We start from the raw sequence: 19,376 nt of genomic DNA on the forward strand, positions 1-19,376 counted from the left end.
GTGTGACAGCTACTAAGTATTTGTCAACTTAAAACTCAAGCCCCAATCATGTATATCAAATAACTAAATATTGCAAAACATGCTATACACACACATGATAAAATTAAAATGCTAATATACTGTAAAAAACTGAAAATAGCTTTTTAACTAATTATATGTAATTTAAGGGGATAATAATGCATGAACTCAAATTGAAAAAACAATCACAACATAAAACAGAGCCATGGGGTGTGATAAATAATTATATAATGAGTATGAAAAGCTTTTTTAAGTCTAATTTGTACCATCAGAAACATATAAAACCATCTCTGATAACATATACTGAAAAATGTGTAATAATGAAGAGTTAAAAAAAAATACCATGTTGACCTTTAAATAAATCCTCAGCAAAGACAAATGCAGGTACATGTACAATGTACATGCAGCTTAACAAATGTAAAAATAGAATGAACTAAAATTCATAAATAGAGATTAATTTAGGTAAACTGGATGCAGATTGAGCAACCATCTATGAAACAAGTAATAAATGACTGCTAGAATGAGCACAAACAATATTATATTATGATGTGATATCATCTTCATTCTTTTGAAATTACATCTGTAAGCTACAAAATAAGGATCTGACTCTGTTCAAACTGTTTTTCCTCTGTCTTTTATCTATGATATATCAGATCTAAGGATTTTTACACTGAATTCATGTCATTCCCAAAAAATAATGCACTGCTTTAGGGATGTTATTAGGAGGTTTATGTACATTTTCTCATATGCATAATGTGCTGAATTCAGAATATCTGTGTGACTTATAAGAATGTAGAACAACTGTTGTTCATTTTTTGTAATTTTGTGACAAATTGTGTACTGGAAAGACATCACTGAGGCATGAAAAAGGGAAATAAATCACAAAAAAATAACAGACTTTGTTCATTTCAATGACATGTTGACTGTCTTTTCCTTAGTGGCAAGTTTGTCATATTTCTGTGCTGTTTTGTTCAAGAGCAGAGAAGTTTCAAGAAATAAGTAATAGGGGACTCCCTTTATGGCCTTACCAAATTGTGGTGTGCACTAAAATTGTGCTCGTATGTAAACAACGAATGGTAACGTCATGTGACCATTCCAGTTCTGTTCTCCATGTTCCGGTTTTTCAAAATTAACCATTTACATTTGTTTTCCCTAGGTTAAACAGGCATGTGTCAATTCGTCCCGAGCTGAAAATTTGTCAATGACAGTCGAAGTTGAAAAATGGCGGTATCGAAGACTGAAAATTATTGATTTGAATTTCTTTTTCAACAATACATTTGTTTGACTTCTTAAATTTTTAAAATACTTTTAAAGCTTATGATATCATGTAAACCGCTCATGATACGTTTGGTTTCTTCAAATTACACAAAATTCACGATTTCCTACCGGGTCGCCTTCCGCGACACCTGTTGACGGCTTTCTCAGAAACCATCTCTTCTTGATTCTCGAATAATGAATCCGGGGTTTTAACGGACAAATCAGGGATTTGCTGTCCGGCTGTTGACAAGGGATGCATACATACATTTTCTCCAATATACAGAATGGGCAGTATAATTTGTGATGTAGCTCTTTTCCTTCTTTTTAAACCAGTAAGATCGGAACCTTTACAGGATGAAAAGAGGAAATTTCTTTCAGTTCAGTTTTCAAATAAAGGAATTGAGGCAATCAACATCAGCAACATTCTACATCACAAGGGCGGTAACATCTAAAATTTAACTTACTTTCAAAATCAGTCTGTTCCTATTGTATCCTACATTTACACCAAAACCATTGCACCTAACGTATTAACCTATAAGCAAGCATTGCAGGATATTGATTTAGAAGAATACATGAAAAAAACATCTGACATGTGACTGTTCCCACTCGCCTTATATTTACAGGCGCTCTGGTCATGTTATTACTGGGGATCTAAAACATCTCCGAAAGGTAATATCTCATGGTCCTTAGTTCAGAGAACCCCAACACATCAACTGGAACCATAACTTCAAATTAATAATGGATTCGATTGAGGACTACGCCAGAGCATGGGCAAAACGAGAAGAAGTTGAACTGGACAGAATGGGTCAAAACAGTCAGGTCTCTGATAAAACGTCGAATTTTGTAAGTTGAAAAAATGTGTAAATGATCGACCAAAGTCTGTTTTCAGTAACGCAGAAGCTGTGAAATGTTATATCTCTTCACGATAAATATGTTGTTGTTCCTGCGGAAAAAGTTTCAAATAGTATTGTCTTTGTATGTTAATCGTACTACGAGTGTCTTGTAAAAGAAATAGGAATAAATGAGCACAAAGTTAATCCCTCATACAAAACATATCATTTGACTAGGATGAGATTTTGGCGATTCATAAGTCCTACATGGCTTCAATGAACATCACATTGAACAGCAAATCTGAGGACTAACCTTGTGTGTATTGGTTACCTTAGCTTCACAAATTTCCTTACAAACAACGGTACATTGCCGGCTCATCTGCATGTTTTACAATGGAATTGTCCATTAGATTGACCAAAATTATGTCCGCAGTGAAAGAGGATCCTCAGAAATACTGTGAAACTGTTTACTCGTGTAGTGGTGGTATTAACCATAAATAAAGACAACAGTAGTATACCGCTGTTCAAAAGTCATAAATCGATTAAGCGAAAACAAATCCGGGTAACAAACCAAAACCGAGGGAAACATCAACTATAAGAGGAAAACAACGGAACAACAGAAACACTGAACTGCTACAAAAACAAACGCCAACATACATACAAACGGATTATTTGATAACAACTGCCATATTCCTGACTTGGTACAGCACATTTTTAGAAATAAATGGTGGATTGAACCTGGTTTTATGGCTAGCCAAACCTCCCGCTTATATGGAAATGTTTTAAATACCGCTAAAATGACAACATTACGTGACAGGAATACAGTACAAATAAACGCAAGAACACTCAGGACAGAGTAATAAAAAAAATAAATAATAAAATAGTACATTACCACATAACCTATATGTGTATTCTAAAAAAAACCTAAAGAACTTCTGGATAATTTTAAATTGCGATCTTTCTCTGAAATTAATTCTTTCAAAACTTGTGATTTTTCAACCCTGTATACCACCATTCCCATGTGAAATTGAAAAATCGTTTAAAAGAAATAATTAACAATGCTTTTCAATATAAAAATGGTAGCATACGGTATACATTTATTACGTTATATAGATACAATGGATAAGCGTGGATTCTTGAAAAAGAAACCATGAGCCCGGAGGGCGAATGGTTTGTTTTTCATTAATCTACGCTTATCCATTGTATCTATAGCTTAAACTATTGTGTTAATTTCTTTTCAAAATTAAAGCCTTTTCTTAATTAGAAGGTATTGTAAGTGAGTTTAAATAACCATGTTATCGTGTCCAACGATGCATTGATAAATCTCAGATCACAATTAATTGGTTAACTAAATACAAATATAACACTTCTACCTTTAAAGAATTTTATATTACCAGGCATATGAATATTATCTGTTTATACAAAATAAGACATATTCAAAATTATTTCTAATAAAATTGAAAATGGAAATGGGGAACGTGCCAAAGAGACAACAACCCGACCAAAAAGCATATATAAAGTATATATAATAAGTATGTTATCGAAATTTTTCTAGCACTCTAGGCACATCACGATTTTCTCGCATAGGAATTTGCGAACAAACCTTTGTAAAATTATGTAGTAAAACAAATGAAATCATGCTATATTTATAAAACAAAAATTGACAAATAGAATGTAATCATTTTTGTTTCAAACATGTGAAATAGCCAATAATAATAAAAAAAAACCCGGTAAAACTCGCTATTATTACAAAAATATCCACTATAACTTGCAAAATTAGAAAAAAAAACTAGGATAACTTAAGAATTGGTACAACAAAGAGAATACAGGGATTCGAACCTAAACCGACAAATCCCGATCTTTAACTCATTGATTTTAACCATGCTAACCTCGCGGCTACCAACTCATACTATACGACTGCCTATTGTGTCTATATAAAGGTACAAGCCCTGTGTGTCCGATGAACCGATGTATATCAGATGTTCATTTAAATATATATAATAAACATCTATAGTGTAACCCATTGGTAGCCGAGAGGTTTCGTCGGTGTGTTGATGTCAGTCACACAAAACAGATTTCAAGGAAGGGTTCGATTCCCAGTGAAGGCATATAAAAATTACAAAAATTAAAGGTAAGTTTTTAAATTAATTCCATTAGTGAACAGAAATCAGTAAATTAGCCTATTTAAACTTAATGAAATTAGGCACACAAAGGAAACAATTGAATATAATTTGGTGAGTCAATTTCAGCGGCAGATTTAGGAAGCGTTGATTCTAGAAAAAGAATCCACGGTAAATGAATAGGCTGACGTCACCACAATGGTTTAATTCTTGGATACCATACGGCATATTTTGGTAATTTTGAACAAAAAGGTTAACATGCTAAACAGAGGACCAAGTGATCAGTATGCTGGAGTTTCAAATTGTCGGCATTCCTATGGGATTGAACTGTGCGCCTCTCCTTGCCGACCTTTTCTTATTTTCATATGAGTCAGAGTCACTTGTTAATACGAAGAAGATCAAAGAAACCAGATAATTTAATTTCGTATTCAGATATATTGATGATGTTCTTTCCATTGATAATCCAATCTTTTCTGATTGGGCTCCATTAATATATCCTCCAGAACTTGAAATTAAAGAAACAGCAGACACGGCTTCCTCCGCCTCATTTTTAGACTTATACCTCGAATTTGACATAAGCAGTCACCTAAGTACCAGAATCTATGAAAAACGAGACGATTTTAATTTTGATATTATCAATTTCTCCCACCTTAGTAGCAATACACCAACTTCACCTGCATGTGAGATATACATTTCCCAATTAATTCAGTATTCAAGAGCTTGAAGCTGATACCAAGACTTTATAAAACGTCACCAGTGTCTGAGCAGAAAGTTGATGAACCAGTGTTCTGTCAAAGAACGTCTCGTTTTTTTTCTAAATAAAAGTTCATCGGAAGATACCAAGAACTTGTTGATAAATATTCCGTATCAACTTCACAAATAAAACATGATGGTCTTGAAGTATATATTCTAGGACTTGATGTTGTTTATCATCTTAATAACGTTTTATAGTGTTCTTTTTTTTCTTTGTAAAATATTAACCTTTACTGATTAGTCAATGTTTGGTAATATCCATTTGGCGTGGCTCGGTATTTATGTATCCCGCCAATGTGTTGTGGTCATTTTTTGTATTATTGTCTTTCATTTTTGCTTATATGCTTTGCCTTCATGCTTTTTTGTTTTTCTTTGTTGACATATTTGTTTGTTTTTTTAGTGATTAAGATTATAACACAATGTTGACTGCTGTACCCCTATTTTAGACATTTTTAACTATTATGTCTGTTTGTTTTGTTCACACATTGTTGTCAATTTAATGGAATATCATGCGACTGTCGTGCAAACGAGAGGTTAAGCTAGCTATAAGGCCAGGTTTGATCAACCATTTTCTACATGTGGGAATGCCTGTGTCAAGTCGGGAGTGTGACAGTTGTTTTCCTTTCGTTTGATGTGTTTGAGCTTTTGATTTTGCTATTTGATAGGGGACTTTCCGATTTGAGTTTTCCTTGGAGTTTTCCTTTACTACAGAACAACAGGTCTAGTCAGTGTAAAGTTTTCAGTCTAATTAAATTATCCGAAATTACACACATACTAATTTACAAAACTGACAAGTGCAGTGTGCCACATGTGGAGCAGGATCTGCTTTCCCTTCCGGAGCACCTGAGATTACCCCCAGTTTTTGGTGGGGTTCGTGTTGCTTAGTCTTTAGTTTTCTATGTTGTGTCATCTGTACTATTATTTGTCTGTTTGTCTTTTTATTTTGGGCCATGGCGTTGTCAGTTTGTTTTCAATCTATGAGTTTGGCTGTCCCTCTGGTATCTTTCGTCCCTCTTTTATACATTTTGCCGTTTACTTCGTCCTCGAATTGGGCATACAGTAAATTTTGATATGTACTTTTCAAATATTCAAAGAATATTAAACTTTCATGACTTGTTCAAGATTTTTCAGTTTTATTATCCCCCCAAAGAGTTTAATGGATATTGTCGGAAAACTGGACCCAGTTTGACCCAATTTCTAAAAGCAACGATGGAGTTTATGTGACTGCCATATTTGGGCATATTTTGGCTCAACTGAAATGAGTCGATTTCTGTCAATAACCGTATCATATCAAATCAAATCATGTTGCAAGTTTTACATGACAATTGCGTATATTTTTTAAAAGTTCTAACGTAAAAATAGTTTTGATTAAACTTACTGAAATCACCCCCAGTTTTTGGTGGGGTTTGTGTTGCTTAGTCTTTAGTTTTCTATGTTGTGTCATCTGTACTATTATTTGTCTGTTTGTCTCTTTTTTTTTTGGCCATGGCGTTGTCAGTTTGTTTTCATCTGTGGGTTTGACTGTCCCTCTGGTATCTTTCGTCCCTCTTTTTTAATAGCCAAATATTTTTTTTAATTCAGGACTACTTATTCAAAATCCCTCTCAAGCTTGCATAAACAGCTGGCATAATCCATTTAATACCTATAGTATCTGAGAAACTGACCTAATCACATAAATCACCAAAAAATATTCAATCACTGAACATTGTTGGAATATGCAAAAAAATCAAGGTCAAGGGAACCCTGTTTGATTGACATTTATACATGTGCCAAACTGACTCTTCATACCATAAGGCTTCATTATACATCACTTCTACCTTTTGAAATATAGAAATATAAAACATCCTGAATATAAAAATAGTAAGTTGACAGTTAACTTAAATTCTAGTTCTAAAAGACAATTTTAATAGCTAAATTATTGAAGCCAAGAAAACTTCTACAGTTTTTCATTTATATTTCGAGACTATTATCATTGTAAGTTCATAGCTAAGAATACATAATTAACCAAAGTACGCATATTTGCATCGTAGTCATTTGTATCTAAACCTGTTAGTTTCAGCAAGTTTCTCATCAACCATCATTCTAACTTTTTCTAATCTCTCATTCATTTAAAGAAACTTAGGTTTGTTTTTGTTTATTTTTGGAATGGAGGCGGTTTCGTTTTTTGGTCAGAAGACTTTGAGTTGTCTTAAGCGACGTAAGCGCGTCACTGTTTTTGATATCCTGTGGTGTTTTTCGTTGATGGAAAATATGTTCGTTGTTGTTCTTTGGTTTGTATGTTGTGTCGACTATTATATTATTTGTCTGTGCGTTTCTCTGTTATGAATGTTCTTGCGTGTGTTTGTGCTGTATTTCTGTCACGTAGTGTTTTAGCGATATGTTTTAACATTGTCATGAAGCGGGAGCATGCCATGAAACCAGGTTCAACCCACCATTTTTTTTTAAATGTCCTGTACCAAGTCAGGAATATGGCAGTTGTTATCAAATATTTCGTTTCTATGTGTGTTTGCGTTTGTTTTTGTTGCACTTCGGTGTTCCTGTTGTTCATTTGTTTTCCTCTTATAGTTGATGTGTTTCCCTCGGTTTTGGTTTGTAGCCCGGATTTGTTTTCTGTAAATCGATTTATGAGTTTTGAACACCGGTATACTACTGCTGCCTTTATTCGACTTTTTTGACAGCTAGGACGCAATAAATCCATTAATTTTGTTATCTACGAATCCATTCTATTTAAAAAAAGGTTTTCCCCATTTTCATATGAAGCTTTCTTAATTTCTTCTGATAATATACCGTGCAGTCTGGACGTTTTCTAGTTCTGTCACTAGCTTAACATGTTTTAATTAAATCGTCTTTTACTTGTAGAGAAAATCTTGTTGAGTTGAAAGAGTGTCACTATCTTTTGAATTCTGGAGCCTTCCTGTTTCTGCATTTATCCGACATTTTTCCCCCTTTAACAGTCCAAATTTCCGCCGTGATCTTTGTATTTACACCTGGATGTTAAGCATAAAACAGTCAATCAGTTTCATTTATGGTCAATATTGTCAAAAAAGAATTCTAGTATGACGTGCTGCTTTCGTTTTGTTAACAACAGTGTGGTAAAATGTTTTCGATATATCTATCGATGTACAAATTTATGGATGTTTACCGTTTCTTTTTAGTCAGATTATCTCTTTTATAAAATGTTACATAAACAATAAAGAAAACGATTTGTCCAGCAATTCTCAGTCTCATGCATTTGACGTTCAATACACATTTTTATCATCACAAAATTAAGGCAAACAAAATTTGGATTTGGAGATTGATCTGTACTTACTTGTGTTTTTGCTGTTTGTCGTCTGTTAAGTATCTCAATTATAATCCGAACCCTTAACCTATTTTGTTTATTTTTCTTACGCCTGTTAGCATCACATATGATACCATATTCAGATTTACTGTCTCGCCACGTTTTTACAAACGATATGATGATCAACTGGTTCATAGAAACCTGGACATCTTCAACTTTAATAAATTTACGAAATCAAAATTTATTTCTTCCCATCTTTCTGAAAGCTTCATTTGAAGTCAGAGGATGATAATCGTAATTTCCCAACTTTCCAAAAGGGTTTAAATGAAGTCTAATAAAGTCATTTGACAACGAATTCCATTTACGGCGCAACACGTAGCTAAAGCCATTCCGTTACCTATGTACGCTTCAAATTCAAATAATATATCATTAAAAAATCATTTCGGGAAAACTGTCGATTCTATTGCAAGATGCTTTTTCTTTTTGTCTTTGAGACAGAAAGGATCTAAAAAGACATAGCCGAACTTTTCTTGGTACACTAGGTCAGATATCAATTTTGATATTGTGTTCGTCAGAGCAATTTAGCAGATTCTCCTTTATACCAAGGCCAACGTTTTGGGTTTATCTCCAATTTTAACAATATTTTAATAAGCTATCTGTTACTGTAGAGGATTCAAACAATTGTTATACGTTTATGTTTTCGTACCGGTATGCGACATTTTATTGCATATAGAATACTCATATAATGCATTTCTGTATAGGTTTGTTTATAGTATTACATAGATTCTGTTTTATAGATAAACAAATATTAGTAAAAGTCATCTTAGTTATATAAACAAACATGTCTCTATTGTGTTTATTTTACAGGTCCTGGTTGTCCAGATAACTGGAATCGATTTCAAGGTGTTTATTACTGGATATCAAACCACTCTAGTAATTTTGCAAATGCACAGGTTGTATTTTATACTATTTGGATTACTCTTTGATATTCAAATCACATTAATTTGCAATCGTGTTTCAGTCGTTATTCAATTATTTTCATTTTCTCAAATACTTTCCTTTAACCATTAGTCTGATTGAACGGTAACTTTCGAAATTTTTTTGTTATTTTTTTTTATCATACAGTGTTTAAAATCTAATTTCGTTGTAATTGATCTTTTTAAATTTACACCAAGACCCTGTCTAAAACCTAATATGGTCGCCATTGCCGCTGCTGCACATTTTGAAAATACTTTTCTGTCGATATATACGAACAACATCAATTTAGATCTCTTTCATATGAAATAGACGTATCAAAAGTGTATGGTCACTTTTAAATAGTCATTAAAAGATATGGAACGTCTGGTACCGTTAGGTTATATCAATTATTTAGTTTTAGTCGTATTAATACGTTAAAATATCGCAATCCATTCTTGTATAATATATCTATATCATTACGATAAAACCGGAAACGCTCATAATCAAACAAATGAAAGTATTTTTTTTTTTTTACGAATACCTGAATACGTGGGAAGCTTTATGGCTAAAGGGGACATTTTTTGATGTACGCAAACATTGTTTTTAATATCAAATAGCTGCTTATATTATACTATACGTCTTGTTTAGCGGATTGTTATATAAATAGGAATAGTGTACTTATAACCATTATCTAATTCATACTGAATAATGAATACGTTACCACAAAACAACATAGACCATAAAATTGGGAATAATGTTGTTAAGTAACACAAACCCTCAATACTATATTGCTTATTCTCTTGTCACAGTGTTGTATTTTTTATTATGTCCGTGAAATAAACAAAATGGATAAGATCTGTTTCGTTTAAAGATACGTGTTTGAGGAAAAATGGGTTGGACCATTTTAACCAGCAATGGCCTTTTCATTCTGTCTCTTCTTAAAAGTAGTGGACGATATTAACGACTAAATGAAAGTCAAATTTGATTTTAGCTTTTATCGTTGTTGAGTTGTACACCGTTAAATAGCGAAAAGTGATATTTAGATTGATTTTTGGCTCTCCTTTTCTTAACCCTACATAGATTTCAATGTAGTTTTGGGTTTATATCTAAAAAAGCTAAAGCCGTTAGAGAACATCTGACAAAAAACTTAAAATGTAGGCTTTCTTGTCTGCAAGGTCTCTGACGAGTTCACAAATCAGTGTCGATCAACGATTTTAAAAGGAGTAATGACCCTTAGAAATATTATTTATATGGAAAATTGCATTGTGAGTGCTCTCATGTTTACAATTCTTGCCAGATTTTTACGAAGCCTTTGATAGGTTTATATCAGCAATGTCGCGAACAATTTCGAAAACTCGTGCCGATCAATTATTTGTAAAGAGTTATGCCCCTTAGAAATATAAATATGGAAATTTGCATTGAAAACACTCTCACATGTACACTTTTTGTCAGATTTTCATCAAAGGTTTGTAACAGCAATGTCTCGGACAATTTCGAAAATACGTGCCGATGATCAAATTTTAATGAGTTATGCCCCTTGGAAATATTACATATATCGGAAATTGCTCTCAAGTCTTCAATTCTCTGAGATAATTTTAAGATGTTTTAATGAACTTGGAAAAATAAAATAATGGCAATGCGGAGGACTTTGGAACTCTGTTCTTTTGTTGTTTTGAGCAAAAACTATAGAAATAGAGAGAAACTATAACTTAAAAAGTGATGTTTAAGGCAAGACCTTGAAATTTGCAGAAACCACCAAATTGTCAGTAAATTATAGAAGAAATTGCTGTCGAATGATGAGGTTTTTCAATATAGCTGATAGCCGGATGATGTAAACAATACAAAAAAGCGATTTTAGGCATGAATTAAATTCTTCAGTGATGTCATGTGACCAGCGATTAAGATGTGCATAGATCCAGTGGTGCGGGCTACTAAGAACCTCTTAATTTTTAGTTTATTTGGTTAAATAAGTTATCATATAACAGCTTAATTTTGATCAAAGTTCAGATATCTTTATTTCAGACATTTTGCAGAAATCAAGGTGGATATCTTGTAGAAATTAAATCAACTGTGGCCGACAAATTTCTGAAATTACTGGCCAGTACACGAGGTATAGCCATATTTCAAGTATTCTGTTACTTTAATTATATTTTATGTTCGTTTGAGTATCACATTTTTGTTAAATTAAGTATCACAATTTGTTTTTGTATTAACGAATGACGGGATTTTAGTGGCTTGATATAGAAATGAATAATGTTTTCGTGAGTCTGTAGAAATGGCCAAAGAGTAACACATTTTAAAGTCCGGCGATAGAAAGTAACTACCTAGGGGTGTTTAACGACTTTGACTACCCATGAGGGTCTCGCACGGTCGGAAGGTATTGGTAATACAATTTATCAAAGTAAATCATACCGTACAATGTATTGCTCACACGCGAACCACTTGCATCCGTTAAAAAAAAAAAAAAAAAAAAAAAAATAAAACAATGTTTCCACGTGCGTTTAATTTTCATTAGCTATAGGTTAGTTTTTCTAATTAGTATTCCTGGGTGTTTCTTGGATATTTATGGCGAATAAAAATAATAGATTAATTTAGGTGAATAACGTTCAGTTTAAAAATTTACTATTAATGTGGTACTGATATTGGAGGGGAAAAATGTAAGTTCGGTAAATCTTTTCAAGGTCATGTAAAGAACATTAACAGTACTAATTTTACTGTAGACGATGTGCTTTTTGACTCTTACGTGATGCCCGAGACCGAAATTTTGGCATACCAAAAATGTTATACAAACAATGTAGACAAAAAATGTACGCAAGATTGAAATAGAAAAAAATCAGGTCTAAATTGGTAAAGCAAGTTTAATCGTATTGTAATGTGTATTGTTCTTGTTAAGTGTCTATCTACATTATTCTTGTAATTTATAGTAGCACATAATCCTTGTAAGTGAACCTCAGGTGAAATAAAATACAGGAAATGACTACCAATATTATTTATTCACTGCAGGTACAGGTCCTTATTGGATTGGGGCGACCAATCGACCAAATGGAGGGCCATGGAGATGGGACGAATCAAATACACCATTAGACCCGTTATTAGCAGATTGGGAAGAAGGACAGCCTGAAAACAAAAGTGAGGATTGTGTCACGTTACAAAAGGCAAAGGGAGATGTCTATCAATGGCATGACTGGTTTTGTTCATCCACACATGCTTTCATATGTGCCCGTTAACTCCCGAGATGAACTCGACATGAAGGATTATGTTTATGTGTCATTTACAAATTAATATCTGGTTTGCTTTTAAATGATTATGAAAACTATTCTGACTCACATGATGAATGATGTTTTGCTTGATTATCCCTTGGGAGAATTTATTTAAAAACAATAATATTCAAAGTCCCATTTTACATCACAAACTAACTCTTTTGTGCGGTCTTTCTTGTAATATTGAAACATTTAAAGACAAAATCTGACTTTTCAGAAGTTAAAAAGTAATGATTAATTGTCACGGAATTCTTGTAATTCTTATTCTCAACAACCATGGAGCTGACTTCATACAGGAATTTCTTGGGAAGAAAGAAAAGAAGTTATCAGTATACTTTAACTTTACTTTCCGTTATAATGATGATGTTCTCTCACTAAACAATTAAAAATTTGGTGACTATGTTGAACGCATCTATCCCATCGAACTTGAGATAAAGGATACAACAGATACAGTTAAGTCTGCCTCATATCTTGACTTACATCTAGAAATTGACAATGAGGGTCGGTTGAAAACGAAACTTTACGACAAAAGTGATGATTTTAGCTTCCCAATTGTGAACTTTCCATTTCTATATAGCAACATTCCAGCAGCGCCTGCATACGGAGTATATGTCTCCCAATTGATACGATATTCCCGGGCTTGTATTTCCTATCATGATTTCCTTGATAGAGGGTTGCTGCTCACAAGGAAGCTATTAAACCAAGGGTTCCAAATGGTGAAGTTGAAATCATCACTTCGTAAATTTTACGGTCGCCATCACGAGTTGGTTGATCGTTATGGAATATCCGTTTCATAGATAATAGCGGATATGTTCCTAATGTCGTAACTACAATCCCGCCCCTGTCATGTATGTGACCTACCGAATTAGACTTGTTACCGGGTTTGTACTAACATGAGGAACACGACGGGTGCCACATGTGGAGCAGGATCTGCTTACCCTTCCAGAGATCACCCAATTTTTTGGTGGGGTTCGTGTTGCTTAGTCTTTAGTTTTCTATGTTGTGTTGTGTGTACTACTGTTTGTCTGTTTGTCTTTTTCTTTTTTAGCCATGGCGTTGTCAGTTTTTTTTTTCGATTTATGAGTTTAAATATCCCTCTGGTATCTTTCGCCCCTCTTTTAGATTAATGTCATTTATGAGATTTTTTAGTTTCTCTCTTTTAGTGTCATTTTAAAGTTGGCAGAGTCTTGATGATATAAATATTCATATTAACATTTTGATTTTTTTTTTAAATTCAACTTTTAAGCTATTTTTATTAGAAATCTTTTCAATCTGGTAAATATGTTTCAAGGCAGTTGTTAGTCATCTATAGAAATCTGATCTAATTAGTTAATCCCTTTCAAACTGACTATAACAGCTTGTTATTATGTTGTGTTGTAACAGCACTGTGTCATGTTTCAAGAGAGTGGATTGAGCGCTCACAAACATCTGTAACCCAGCACTATTAATTTATATACTTGTCCAAAGTTATGAGCCTTTGTTGTTTGTTAATGTGTCATTTTGTTTGTCATTATTGACACTACAGAAACCGTTATAAATCTCATGCATCCTGTTTTAAAGGCGGAACTTGTTTCGGTAGTTTTCAAACTACTACAATTTAATCAACTCTTAAATGTATGTTGTATTTTTCTATCACTTTGAGTAGTTTTATTGTCTTTATTTATGATTTGTAAACAAATAAACGGTTTTTTTTTCATTGTATACCGAAACATTTCATTAAGATGATTTGATCAATTTTGACCGAAGCGGTCGATACCAACATCTAGGAATCATAGTACATATATTCGGAACAAAGTTTAAAGCTGTTTCTCAATTTGACTTTTATAAGGATATGTGGCAGGATTGCAAATGAAAGCATTATTCGTAAAAAACAAAGATTTAACAATAACCTGTCATCGTACTTCCACGAATGAGCACATATAGTAAGTTAAGGCCCAGGTATAACAAAATGTGAGACAATTTAAAAGAGAAAACTTTTGAGGCCGCTTTGACATCAACTTTAACCTATATCCAAAGTACATGTGCACACACGCATTCAGTAAAAAAGTAAAAAGTAAAATAACAAAAAAACCGAACTCCAATGCAAATTTCAAAACGGAAAGTCATTTATAACGAGGCAAAATTAAAGACTCAAACACATCAAACGAATGGAAAACAACTGTCAAATTTCCGACTTAGCACAGGCATTTCCCCATGTAGAAAATGGTGCATCATACCTGGTTTCACAGCTGGCTAAACCTGTCACTTGTATGACAGTCGCATTGAATTTCATTTTATTGACAACAATGTGTGAGCGAAAAAAACAGACATAATAGGTAAAAATGTCAAAAATTGGGGTACAGCAGACAGCATTGTAATATAATCTTAATATCTTAATCACTATAAAAACAAATAACTGTTAATAACAAAGAAACACAAAATGGCATATAGACAAAGTATATAGGCAAAAATGAAAGATAAGAATTCAAAATTGACCATAACACAATGGCAGGATGTATAAGAACCGAGCCACGTCATACGTATATAATCAAAAATTAAAACCACACTTAAACAATACAATGAATATTACAACTGAAAAACCGTCAACAACATTCCTCTTCTTTAAAAGAAAAATATTATTTTAATGATTTTTTGCTTTTGTTGTATAACATTCACCTCATTGTCTATGAAATCGTGGTTCCAATTTTACTAGATAATAATTTTAAAATTAATTCATAGTTCTGGTATTAAATATTAAAAAAGGAAGTATAAATGAAAAGACAAAGGAGAGGGTTAATAGCTACATATCTGACCCCTGAATTTTAAAACTCTTTCAAAAGTATGTTAGTGCTTATTTCATATCTAATTATAAATGAAAAACGCTGATGATTTGACTGTTTTACATTAAATGCACAATTGCATCAGACATGAGACAGACCGGTGGCATGTGCATATCTGAAAGATATTATTTTATAGGTTGATAATACTGCAAAGTGCCAAAAGGAGACCGTATCATAACCATAACATTTCCTTTGTTTGTCAATAACGGAATTTAAGGTTTTATTTGATGCTCAGTATAAGAAGATGTGGTATGATTGCCAAAGAAACAAGTATCCACCAGAGACTAGATGTCGTAGATGTAAGCAACTGTTGGTCACTGTATGGCCTTCACCTATGAGCAAACAAACACCGCAAAGCAAACTATAAAATGCATCAACCTGACGAAATGTATAACAGTTGAAATAAGAAATATACGGCCTGAGTTATGCTTAAAATGTAAAACAACAAGAAATGATTGTAACAGGATGCTGTTACGAAGTCTCCCAAACGAAGCTCCCATAATTTGTAATTCCCAGGGTCGCCTGACATGGGGCAAAGTCCAGTGAAAATTGGTTTGGTCCAGTAAAGTTATATGCATTAGTGATGCCTGGGGACTAACCCTGTATATCATTCAAATCATCTTGGCATGACAAACCTGAATATATATGGTTAAGGGGTGGGGATCTCGACCATTTACAAGATACTAGAACATTGGGGGTGGGTTGAACCCCTGGGGACTGACCCTATACGTCATTCAAATGTTCGAGACATGACAAACAGGAATATATATGGTTTAGGGGTGAAGATCTCGACCATTTACAAGATATTAAAACTTTCTCAAATGGCAGGGGGTCGGGATGACCCCTGGGGACTAACCCTGTATATAATTCAAACCATCTTCGCATGACAAACCAGAATATATACGGTTTTGGGGTGGGGATCTCGACCATTTACAAGATACTAGAACATTGGGGATGGGGGGAACCCCTGGGGACTGACCCTAAACGTTATTCAAATGTTCATGAAATGACGAACAGGAATATATATGGTTTAGGGTGGGGATCTCGACCATTTACAATATATTAGAACTTTCTTAAATGGCAGGGGGTGGGGGTGACCCCTGGGGACTAACCCTGTATTTCATTTGATGTGCTTTATCATGACAAACCAGAATATATATGGTTTAGGGGGGGGGGGGTCTGGACCATTTACAAGATATTAGCACTTTCTTAAATGGCAGGGGGTGGGGGTGACCCCTGGGGACTAACCCTGTATTTCATTTCATGTGCTTTATCATTTAGAACATTTTCAAATAAAAAGATTGTGTCTATCACAAACGGTTTTCAATTTATAATCATTTTAAAATTTTAAAAATAAAATCCCATAGGGTTCTATAGTAAAACCCTCCTTTCTTTTTGCCCCTCAAAGTACCCCTTTATAAACCCTATTGCACAAACAAAACACTGATTGCACCACTAGACATGTTAGTCTAACATATTGTGAAACCCTAAGTTAATCTGACAAGCGGTTTTGGAGAACGGGTGAGGACAAGTTCAAATTTAAAAGCGGCGGAAGAGGAAGAAGAAGTGCCATAATAATATTAAGAACTGAGCAAAACCAATAAGTCTTCCCAAACTTCGTTTGGGAGACTTAAATATGATAAACACCAACAAACGACATTAACTGTTATTTGTGGAGCAAATTGCATTTGATTTACAAATTGTTTTAAAAATCAAGTGAAAAAAGATTGTAATTAATGTAAACCGTAAGGAAAAAATAAATAATAAATTAATGATACATGTTATTTCAAGGAATTCTCAATACGCATTTGAAAACTTATCTGTTTCATTGTTTGACAGCTTGGTACATTGGGCACTGTATAAATGCATGATATCTAAAATTATTAACCACGGAAAAGAATATTAAATATTTTATGGAAATTTCAAATTCATTTTTCTTGTCGGGAAGGGAGACGCAATATTAAGATACGTCAATTTCTTGTCACAGAAAAGGGACCAGACGCGGATACATTGACTCTCTAAATGTTGAAAATTCTAGTTATTATCTCTATTTTCCGGCCGCTATTTAAATTTCTAAATGATAAATATCTTGCTTGTATTAGGACGAATACTCTCACCTTTACAAACAACTAAACTTTAACCCCTTGAAAAAAGTAAGAGTAAGTGCATGCTGGTATTTTGTCTTTCTGCATCACATTATGCTCATTACTGCAATAAGTAGCTGATATAAATTGACAAGAAAGAAAAACAAATTACAAATGTATGTATGTATAATATGAAAACGTTCGAAATATTTTAGAATTAGAGTTGACGTCATATGTTAGTTTCGATATAATATGAGGAAATATGGTATGATTGCCAATGAGAAATCTGTTTAAAAGTCTCTGCTCCGATAAAGTGGATTGTAGCAACTAAAGGTCAACGTAAGGCCTTCAACAATGAGCAAAATCCATATTGTCTGGTATAAAATTCCCGACAAGAAAAACAATTGATACAATTCAGACGAAAAAGCCAAAGGCCTTATTAATAAAATCACAATAAACGAAAAAGAAATATGAGAGACAAAAACCAACGACAACATCTGAATTACAGACTTCTTACTTGGGACAGACACACATAAAATGTGGCGGGGTTGGTGAGCGTACAACCCTCCTCTAACCTTAATTGGACAATGGTGTTACAGCACAACATAAGAACAGACTGTGTAAAAACAGTTGGAAATCTTTTTTGCTTGACTGTTTGTTGTGATGATATTTTCTTTGGTATAAACTGTGAACAAGTGTTTGTCTGCATTAATCAGTATTTTTTTATACTGCTTTTGAACAAAAGGAGAAACATATCGTTGGAAAAAAGTAAAAACTGTTATACAAAAGGAGAAAGATATCGTTTGGAAAATGTAAAAACTTTTAAACTTCCGTGAAAAAGGATTGTTGCAATTTAATTTCCTTTAGTGTGAAGTGTGCGTGTGCTCTGTGAATTGATCTTTTTTATCAGTAATTTTCCATCTCTTTGTTTGAATATGAACAATATGAGGAAGTTGGTTTGTTTGAACAAAAGTTTAAAACTCCCAGGGACATTTTGACAAGATGTTTTCACTCGATAATTTTGAATAAGTTTTTAAAAAAGTATAATTAAAATTCCGAACTCCAAGGCAAATTCAGAAAGGGGAAGTCCATAAAAACTGACAATATCAAACGCTATCAATCAACGGAATAAGTAAACAACAGCTGTCATATTCCTGCCTTGGTTTAGGCATTTTCCAAAGAAAATGGTGGGTTAAACATTGCTTTATAGATAGCTAAACCTCCCACTTGTATGACAATTGTTAATAGTTCTATTATGTGGACAAAATTGGGTGAGCAACCAAAACAGACATAATAGGTTGATGTGAAGGTGTAGTCGATAGTAAATTTGACAAATTCTCTATTCTTTTTTTTTTATTGTCCATTTTTCTCTATTTTTTATTTTTTTGACTATTGTTCTCTTTTCTGTAAACTCTCTTACAGTTAACAATTACCAATTCAGTTCAAATAAAAACAGCAAATATACATGAACATCAACATCACTATAGATGAACCTTAATTGTTTAGAAGAAGTACTGAGAAATTATAATGCTCAATACATTAAGTTTTATTTGTTTACATTGTCATTTGGTGATGGACCATACGCAATGGCAAATTCGTTTAGGAGCCTTGATGTAGAGATAGCGCTGTTGTAGTACTGGTCCCAGAGTGCAACCTAAATAGTCGGCCCTGGATCTGCCTACTGCGTGGTGTCAAATCCATATTGAATGTTGTAACATTCGTCAACCAATATAATTTTCGGACGGATACTTCAATTTGGAAAAAAAACTAAAGTCCTTTGTTTAAAAACATGATAAAGTCCGTAATAGACGATGAAATCCGTATCATACGCTGTATCACCCTCGAATAATATCAGCCCTTGGGCCGTCGGCCCTCTGGCTGATAATGGGTATTTTGCCGCGGGCTGATACAGCATATTTATCAAAAGAAAAACATATGGGGTCTTTAACATAGTCAAATGACATATTATTTTTCGCCAAAATGCAACAAAACATTCAA

At 33.5% G+C, this 19,376-nt stretch overlaps 1 long non-coding RNA gene across 1 annotated transcript in view; it reads right to left on the reverse strand.

Annotated features, from left to right (window-relative positions):
- Positions 1–3,369: 3,369 nt before the first annotated feature.
- Positions 3,370–19,376, reverse strand: part of LOC127708885 (uncharacterized) — a 35,005-nt gene continuing 18,998 nt past the window's right edge. Inside the window, exon 2 of the long non-coding RNA XR_007985420.1 lies at positions 3,370–3,708. This is a non-coding gene — a long non-coding RNA (uncharacterized LOC127708885). The remainder of the gene's footprint in view (positions 3,709–19,376) is intronic.

This window comes from Mytilus californianus, unplaced genomic scaffold (genome assembly GCF_021869535.1).
Source record: "Mytilus californianus isolate M0D057914Y unplaced genomic scaffold, xbMytCali1.0.p SCAF_7, whole genome shotgun sequence".
Lineage (NCBI taxonomy): Eukaryota > Metazoa > Mollusca > Bivalvia > Mytilida > Mytilidae > Mytilus > Mytilus californianus.